Source organism: Candoia aspera, chromosome 5 (assembly GCF_035149785.1).
Source record: "Candoia aspera isolate rCanAsp1 chromosome 5, rCanAsp1.hap2, whole genome shotgun sequence".
Classification (NCBI taxonomy): Eukaryota; Metazoa; Chordata; class Lepidosauria; order Squamata; family Boidae; genus Candoia; species Candoia aspera.
The window spans coordinates 85,456,724-85,466,751 of record NC_086157.1 but is presented as its reverse complement, the minus strand read 5'-3'; positions in this window follow the sequence as shown (position 1 = coordinate 85,466,751).

Here is a 10,028-nt window from a genome sequence, read left to right as displayed (position 1 = left end):
TACCCACTCCTGTCGGCTTTCCATCCCCTTCTTCTTCCCCTTCAGTCTTCTTTCAAGTCCTTTCGCCCTGAGAAGTTCCTCTATTCATCTGTCATCTTTCCAGATTGTGGGTGATCTCATCTTACGGTCTCATAAGTAATCTGTCACATTTCCGTTAGGTCACTCAGATTAGTTAGCATGAAAGAAAACAGCTCATTCTGTAGATAGCAAGTTACATACCATAAACCTCAATAAAGGCACTAAAACAAGTGTGGTTTAAACATGCTTTCTAATCAGAGCTTAGTGAATCTGTCAGTACCAGTATCTTTCAATTTCTCATTTTTGCGAATATGTTGTTTGTTCTTTTTAACTTTGAAGTGCTGTTTTAATATTGCACTAAAATTTGCATGCATTCTGGTACAGGTTTCTCCAAAGTTAAGCATTTTTGTTTGCAATTTTGTCTATAGTAAACAATAACAGGTAGTCCTTGGGTTACAATGGCAATTGGGATTAGAATTGCTGCCGCTAAGTGACGCAGTTGTAAAACATGGCATCATGTGACCGCATCGCTTAGCAATGGCAGTTCCAGCAACCCCGGTTGCCATTGTTAAGTGCCATTGTTAAATGAGAGGGTCATTAAGCAAGGACCCCATGTGACTATGACTTCTGATTTCCTGCCGGCTTCCCCATTGACTTTGCTTGTGGGAAGCCTGCATTCATCACAACATTGGAAATCGTAATCATGTGACTGTGGCGTGCTGCAACATCATAATCATGAGCCAGGCATCGAGCACCAGATTGTAATCACATGATGGTGGGGATGCTGCAACAGCCGGAAGTCTGAGGACCTGTCATAAGTCCCCCTCATTCAGCGCCGTCACAAGTTTGAACAGTCGCTGAACAAGTGGTTATAACCCAAGGACCACCTGTATAGCAAACTAATTCCCCCAGATGGACTTTTTACATTATCTTCAAGAGTACCTGTATTTTGTATAGGCTTTCCCCCTTAAGCACGTGTGCACCCACACACTATTACAGGTGAACTGCATTGAACAAGTCACCAAATTGTAAATTTTGAATGATAGCTATGTTCTATATTCTTCAAATACATGAAATTAAATAGGTTTGAATTCTAATTTAAAGTAACACCCTCACTCCACTCTCCTGTATTATGTTATTTAAAAGAACTGATCAAATCAAACCTTTATTACAGCCACAAGACCAGCAGATAAAAGTCATTATGCCAGAGAATTTCTTCAGGACAAGATGGATAAAAGTCATCTGGGATTCCTTGTAGAGAGAGCAATGGAAAAGCACATGTCCCTATAAGGACATATACATTGATGTAGAGGAATACTTTTGCTAACAGCCCAACAGAATAGCACAAAGCAATGCATCGATCTGGGCCAAAAGGAAAGCCCAGCAAAATTTCGGTACTGTGGTAGAAGAGAGTCTAGCACATATGCACTTGAAAAGACCCAAGGAGTTATGAAGCTGGGAAGATCAGTGTGTCCCAAATATGCTCGTTAAGAACACTTCTGGTGTTTTCAAAGCCTAATGCACAAAGGTTTTCTAAAAAGAGTCCTAGGGAAGGAAACTTCAGGCATATATTTTCTACTCTGTGAATGCCTAGTATTCCAAAATACTTTAAAGCCATTTTTTTTTCTTAGGATGTTTCAGAGATAGTTATATATATCTGTATTCTGTAGAGTACAAGTGGGATATATATATATATATGTATGTATGTATGTATGTATGTATGTATATATATCCCACTTGTACTCTACAGAATACAAGATAGCTCTGGGTATATATAGCTTTTTCTTGTCCTGAGCAGAGTCCAAAATCATTTCTGCAATAAAGATTTTTAATCCTGCTGATAGTTGTTCATCAGCACGTACCCAGAACAGATGCTTAATTCTATCTTCTCATGGAGTGTCAAATATGGTGCTTTATTCCCCATAAATATCACACAACACACATGTTAAGAAACCAAGAAATGTTTATCCAGAAGTAAATTCCACTTGAATTAAACCACCGGAGCTCTTTGATTTGGAATTGGCCTGTATTAAACCATTTCCTGTTATTCCATGGCCCAGAGTTAGGGTAATTTTGTTTTCTCTGCCAGCCACAACCCCTTTGATAGTATATTCCCTCCTTGAATTCAGAGTTATCCTACAGGTCGATTATACAGTTCTTTTACTTTTATTATTACAAATAAAAGCCAGCAAGGGATGGAGGTATATTCTCTTGTTATTTATCTACCTATCTATCATCTGTCTGTCTGTCCGTCTATCTATCGGTCTGTCTAGCTATCTATATCTCACAGTTAAGGACCTTATTAGCTTATTGGATGGAGTTGCGAAATATATTTTCCTATAACTGTAGAGTATGGTAAGAACAAATGTGTACTTGGAAACACTATCAGATTTGGTTTGCAGTATTCCAGATGACCAATAGATGGCAGCCAGAAGATGGAGTATCTCTGGTTCAATTTAGTGGTCCTTTTCTAGCTCTTTCAGCTCTGGTCTGTTGGCCAGAGATTAGATTGCTATGTGCTCAGTTTGCTGGTGCATGGCTCATACAATGGTTTCCTCCTTTCTGACTACATCTTAGAATTAATGGTGTGTGAACCTAAGGATATACTGTATGCTTTCTTTGGTATATCAAGGCTTTGGGGAAAAGGGTAAAGTTTTAGATTTAATTATTTTGTTTGTGATGCTAAACTATTCTCAATGCATTGTTTATTAACCTGAATTTCCCTCATGTTGTGGAGGTGGGGGGAGAGAAGATTGATCTCCAGACATGTTGTCCTAATGTTCATAATGTGTCTTCAAGCTAAATTTTAATCTAAAAGAGATATCCCACACTAGAAGCTACATTATTTGGAGTCTCCAAGAAGAGATGGAGAGGGAAGAAGAATGAAACAAACTGCAGAGAAAATGGGCCTTCTGCGGACTCAGATTTCGTTTTACAGACTGTTGTTTAGTCTGCGGCTCTTCCACCTGTCTCCCAAGGTCACTCCCACACACCATTACAGGCTGCTACTCTGGCCTAGCCATTCCTACACCTGGAACAAATGACATCCAAGGATCAACCAGTGAAGTTATGGCCCTAAGTTAAAGAAAATCATTTTCAAAGAAGCCTGCTGTTAAATGTGATAGCCGCAGAAATTATTTCAAAAGACAGCAAACATTAGGGCCAATCCAAAAGATAACTAATCTGTTTCCCTGACTGAGGAGAAGCTAGATAATATATGGCTACTGGCTTATATAGACTTATAATACTAATTATTAATTCTCCAAAGAAACCTACCTACAAGGCATGGATGGGAGAATTGCATTCTCAGCCCTAAACGTAGTATTGTTGTTAGTTTGTAGACCAAGGCTGCCACCTAATGGCTAAACTATTGTAATAAAATGTGAAAACATCACAACAGCATGATAGATTCATTGAACCTAATAAGAATTGGATTAATTACAGATTCAAAGAGACAACAAGTCTTGGATACTGACTGCTTTTCATTTTATTTCTCTCTAGAGTAAGGGAAAATTATATTACGCAGAATAAAAAAATCTTTTATGAATAAAATTGTATACTTCTGCCTATTCTACTAACCTATATTTGCTTCTAACAAAAAATGAATCTTATTTTTTATTTATGGATCCCTATAATCAAAATCTATGCAAATCTTGTTCAGCAGCTGAGTATACATATTATATTTCAATAAGCTTCTCATACACACACACACACACACACACATACACCAGTGTTTCTCAACCTCAGCAACTTTAAGATGGGTAGACTTCAACTCCCAGAATTCACCCAGCCAGCATGCTGGTTGGGGGAATTCTGGGAGTTGAATTCCACCCATCTTAAAGTGCTGAGGTTGAGAAACACTGATGTACATAGTTATCTTATATTCCCATGTTGTATTACTGTAGCAGTTATCCTACTTTTATGCCTGTTTTCTTAGATCATTTCAGTAATTCTATTATTTCTATCTTCCATCTCAGTATCTATATTTTTCCCATGTTTATTATGGTCTTCTCCAAAAGATTTGTGTCTGTCTCTCTTTGCTTCTTTTTCTTCCAGTTCTTCTGACTTCTCCATTTTAATGTCTTCCCTCATGGCCGCCAGTAGGTTCTGCTCTTATACTTGTTTACCTCTGACTTCGCTTCTTTTAAGCAGAGAAAAATGCCTGATGAAGTTTTTCCCAGATGCTGCTACCTGGTGTGTTTTGCCCTCACTGTGGCTTCAGCTGTTGTTCTTTTTTTATTATGACGAAGGTGTCTACATACTCGATTCATACTCTAGAGAAGACACATGAAACAATCAACAACATCTTCAAAGGAATAAAATTCACAGGAGAAGAAGAAAACAACACACTAGCCTTCCTGGATATCCTTATCAGCAGAGGAAACAACAGCAAATTAGAAACACAAGTCTATTGAAATACAATCCATACTAGCCTAGTGCTCCATTACCAAAGCAACAACCCAACTTCCCACAAGAGTTGCTGTGTAAGAACTTTATTCAGATGAGCACAAACACACTGCAGCAACCCAGAACGCCATAAAAAGAAAACAGACTGCCTGTCTTCCAACAAAATGGTTTCTATTCTGGTTCTGCTGTAGCTTATTTGAAACCAGAGCAAAGCCGGTATTCTCTGTTAAATGCTCCAGCTTTGCAGAAGTTGTGGGTGATTCATGTTCCCATTGGTGGGAATTCTAGTCTCAGTCTATCACCCAGTTCCTGATCCCTGGAGTCTGTCTGCATTTCTTAGGGTTTATCATATGCACATATCCAAGTGCCTGGCTGCAAATCTGCTGCTCAACTATCATTTTAGTTTCAGAAGCTTTAAACGAAGCAAACGGATGGTAGTAAACTGGGTGGATGTTTCTATTCTAATGATCTCCTTCACATAGCATCCCATCATAGCAACATGGGGGGTGGGGTGGTACTATTCATTTCCTTTTGTGTGGACTAGTGTGAAGGGATTTTTATTACACCAGGATCTGTGATGGCTCAGGGAAAAGAGCATTGATTGAATGATGTTTTCACACTCTCCTATTAATCAGTTGGAGGATAAACATGATTGGCTCATGATGTTCTCTCTATGTTCTCAGCATTTTGGGGGCCTGGAGTGTAGACATGATGATGGAATGCAAGAGCTTTATGAAGACCCTTTGGATGCAGCTTCTTGAGAGGAACTTGAGAATAAGTAAAAGAAAACTCACTCTCCTGACAAAAGGAAGCCCAGTAAAATATTTACTTAAATAAAATGAAAACATATACAAGCTAAGTAACACCAACCTTTGCCCACTGCTGTTCTTCTTTCTTTCATCTGCTGCCATCTGATCTCTCTTTCATGATCCTCCAGTTATCTGGCACTCAGTGGCAGCTGTAGTCCCAGACTCTCCATGAGGACTTTTATCTATGCCTGTTTTCCTTCTGCTTAACCAAAGCCTGCTAATTTTTCTCTAATCTTTGCCTAGCAAGTCATCATTCTGTTCTTCTGGAGTGTTGCCAATATTCCAGTACTAAAATCTGATTACTTTATCCCTTCCATTATCTGACCATCCTGCAGTAAGTAAATGTTCCTCCCCCCGCCACTTCCTATATTCTTCAGTTACTTCTTTGCCCACTCAATGGGAAATCTGTCCACCACACTGCTGTCTACCTTAGAAAATGTACTCACATACTCCTGTATTATATTTTAACCCCTCTCTCTAAAGTCACATCATGACTCTCTTCTTTCTAGAATCTATCCTGTCTAATCATCAAACCAAAAATCACAAGTTCATTTTTTTTCTTTTTTACCCAAAAAGTCCATAAGGGATTCCCAGCCATGAATAAATGTAGATATTGTCTTTTCTCTAATCAAACAAGTCAGTTTAACCATTTCAGGAAGTTCTGTCATCTTCACCAACTGTCATTCCTCCACTGCAGGTATTGCCAAATCTTTCCATCTTTGGGCATACAATAATCTCTCTGCAGTTATCATCTCTAAAAACAGTGTTCCATGGCTCTTTTCCAACTGTTTATCCATCAATCCCAGAAAGAAACATTCTGGTTTCAACTGAATATGAATCTTTAAAATCTTCTGAATAACTTTATGTATTTGAGCCCAAAATATTCTTGCTTTTTTACATGGTCACCAAGCATGATAAAATAACCCTTCTTGTTCACATTTCCAACATAAATTTGAAGTACCTTTATGCATTGTAGACAATTTCTCTGGTGACATATACCAATGGTATATCATTTTATGAAAATTCTCTTTAAGATATAACATAATGTGAATTTCAATCCTTTCACACCACATATTTTCACATTGTTCCATTTGTATATTATAACTAAAGTTTTAGCCCACTTTATCATACATTCTTTGACCTGTTCTTCTTCTGTTTCAAATTTCAATAGAAGTGTATATGTTTTAGCAATTACATGTTCATCATTTGTACACAATGCCATCTCAAAGTCTGTCTTACATTGTTCAATACCATGAATTCTTTTATCTACTTTAAATCTTTCTGATAACTGTAAGAAAGAAAACCATTGACAATTATGTTCCTCTGTCATCAGTTGTTCTCTTGATTTTATTTTATAACATACTCCTGTATATTTCCAACTGCCCCACTGTGGAAGACAGTGGAATTTATCCTGGGTGCTGTAGCTCCCTGCTTCCTTCAAGAAGGTGTGGACAATCCACCCTCATTGTTGTTGCATCTTGTTAGAAACAGAGACTGTTGTTGGGACCTTGTGGCAATTCTACCTGGATAAGAAAAACTGGCTAGTTTGATCCCAGATGGTTGTGGCTCACCTAAAGGAAAAGACTGGCTATTTGACCTTACGAAGCTGAAGCTGATGATTATTGTGACTCTCCACTGATATTGCTTGGAGCAGAAAGAGGGATAATTGTGAAAAACCCCAGCCCTTTCCATTATGAATATTGCCTGGAAAAAAGAAACTATGTGCTGATGCTGCTAATTGCTTGACTTAGAGACAGAGACTGGCCATTGCTGATGCTGCCCATCTGAAGAACAATGATTGCCTATATGAGGCCAACCATTTTTACTTTCACAAGAAAGGGCTCTTTTCCTCCTGGACCAGACCGGGTTTTTTAAATTTCCTTCTTTACTGGTGAGTTTTCTGAAATACAACTTTCATTGCTCTTCACAGATCCTTCCACCCACTGCCACCAGACTTGCCAGCAATAGTGGCTGTCTACCAACAGTGTCTCCCTGTTCAGCTACTACCTCCCAAACATTTCCCTAATGAAAGGGATCCACTATCTGCAAACACACCAAAGAGCTGCCTGAAGTCACATTGTAATTATACTCTCTGCAACCCCATTGTTGCAAGAAAGTTGAAAAACAAGTAAAAGGACTAAAGTTGGTGCAAATTGGTAAAGAAGTAAAAAAATAACTGGGGTACTAAGGATTTGGTTGCAGAGATCTGTAGATGGAAGAAGTCAAAAGGAGAGGAAATAAGGTCCTCAGAAAAACTGAGGATCTTAAGAAATTACTGGCAGTAAAACGGCTGTTAATAGACTGCATGGAATTGGTATAAAAAAATCAAAACTGGGATCCTGGGGTGAGGGTGGGGGTCTGTCCCAAAGAAGGTTGGAGGAACTGAGAGCAGAGGAGACAACTTAGATTCGTTCGGCCAGATGGGAAGAGATCCAACCCAGAATGAGGAATTAAGCAGCTGCAAAAGAAAAAAAAAAGGGAAATTGCAGAGATAGCTGTTGCTGTGAGCATTTTTGCAAGAGAGGGAGGAGAGTTGGATTACTTAAATACATACTGTGCCTTAGAAATGAGCTGCACATTTAATGAAGTTACTCAGACTGTTGTGTACCAATCGCTAGCTTTGACCCCCTCTGCAAGATGCAAGGAGATTCTTCTCATTGAGTTCAGTAGCTTACTGTTATTTATAGTTACTCTGTGTGATACTCTCTGTATATAAGTATGGTTATTGGTCTTCTTTCACAAGTAGCAAAGGAGTTCTTACCTGTTCAGATTAGCGACTGGACATTTTTCTTATTATTTCCCCCAAGAGGGAGGGGAGAAATACCCCCTAGAGTCCCCAGCTAGTTGGACCCTTTGCTGCAAGTTTGTTTACAGGAAATATTAAAGGAGATGGGAGATATCCTGCATGGAGATCTCTGAGTTTGTCAGCTAGAACAGTTCCTGTATTAAAAATAGGGTTGAACTATACTTCTAAACAATGGAAAATTAAAATGAATAATTGTTCATGTTAAAATTAATTGACTGTAATTAATCATTCTTATTTTTCCTTCAAGGAACTGAGATAGCATTCAAGATTGCCCATTTACCCTCACAGTGATTGTTCTTCCTTTCCATTGCTGAAATCATTTGTGAATGAACAGAATCAAAATTATGTCGGCCTATGTATTTTTAATGAACCTTTCTACATTCATGATTTCTAAGATAATTTACATACATAAAGCTAAAAGTTGTTTTCTCAGCAATCCAACAATGTTGTTACACAGAGGAATATTCAGAATACAAATTAAAGGAAAAAAGCAAAAAAAAAAACCTGGTCATAACTAGAAAACACAGTACTAGAGGGCTTCTTTTATTTCAGCAACAACCAGAGAAAAATAAACACAATAGTCCTCCAAACTGATTTTAAGAATAATTTCTTCCAATCAAGATGTGTTTATTCTCAGGACCACCAAAGCAGATAAAATTTCTTGGAATGTGGTCATGTTTGATGTTGAAGTGTACTCCATATAGTGGTGCTGTAATTTTATGGATGGTTTTTTTAATGAACAAACATTACACAGAAGACAAAGTAACACTGAAGAGGAATATAATTCACACTTTTTTGCCGTGCAAGAGTTTATTTTCCCCATGTATGAAGGCATATTTTTAAAAAGCACACCTGTAACCCATATGATCAATTTTATTTATTCATTCATCATTAATTCACAGTTACATGGTTGCTGACTTTTTCTGTTTATTTTTCTCTAAAATGATTCAGTCACAGAAATATCAATTGTCAGTCTGTGGTCACACATACAGGTGTCTATATGAGCAATGTTCAGGAAAGCCAAAATGGCACAGAAAAACTACAGTACTGAGAATTAGAATAAATTGTATTCTATACTGGAAAACAGCATAAAACATTTACCAAAAATGTGAAACACTAAAAACCTCCAGCCAGCAGAACAGATCAAATGAACTTCCATTGGATGTCAGCGAAAATGCAACAAAAATATTCCTTTTCTTTTTAAAATGACTTTTCCTATACATTTATCTAATGCCGGTAGGCATGCTGGGTAGAGTTTAGAGTTATAGTCACTACTAAAGGATTGACAGTCTACAATAGAAAGGCGAAAAAAGAAGATTAAGATGGGTTGGGTAAATTTTCACCAGTGAGTTCAAAGAAAAATATTGTTACAACCTTGGACACTCTTATACTTTATCATCAACATTCTGAAGAAAGCTAGTCAACTTCCTTTTATGGAGATTCAAGAAAACTACTGAGATGTAATATCTTCTCTGTCCTGAGCAATTACCCAATTAAGCAGAATTGCCATATTCTGCAATAAGTTGAAATCAAGAGCAGCCCTGTCTCTTTCCCTCTTTCCCCCTCTTTTCCTTGAAATGACCAATTGAAAGGGTACAGGAACATGCAACCTTTTGGGGACTGAGGTCCTTTGTCTTTTGGTATCTGGTTAGAGACTTCACCTCTAGAGGAAAAAAAGGGGGGGCAGGTCAAAGGTATGTAGAGACAGAAGTGACTGGGTCAGAATCAGGGAGATGGCTGTACTTGCTTCTCTTTGGTTACTCTTAGTATATCTGCTGAAACAAATAAGGTTACCAGCCTCAGATGATTCTCCAACTTTATCAATGAGTCTTGCACTGAGATGATCTTTTGCTACTCCAATCTCAAGGCAACATGTTGTGCTACAAAGCACATAATTTTCTATACAGAATTATCAAAGGGGGCAGGAGGGAATGAACTTGAAAAGTTTACCAATTTATGTTTCCTTTATCTACTACTATGCACTTTTC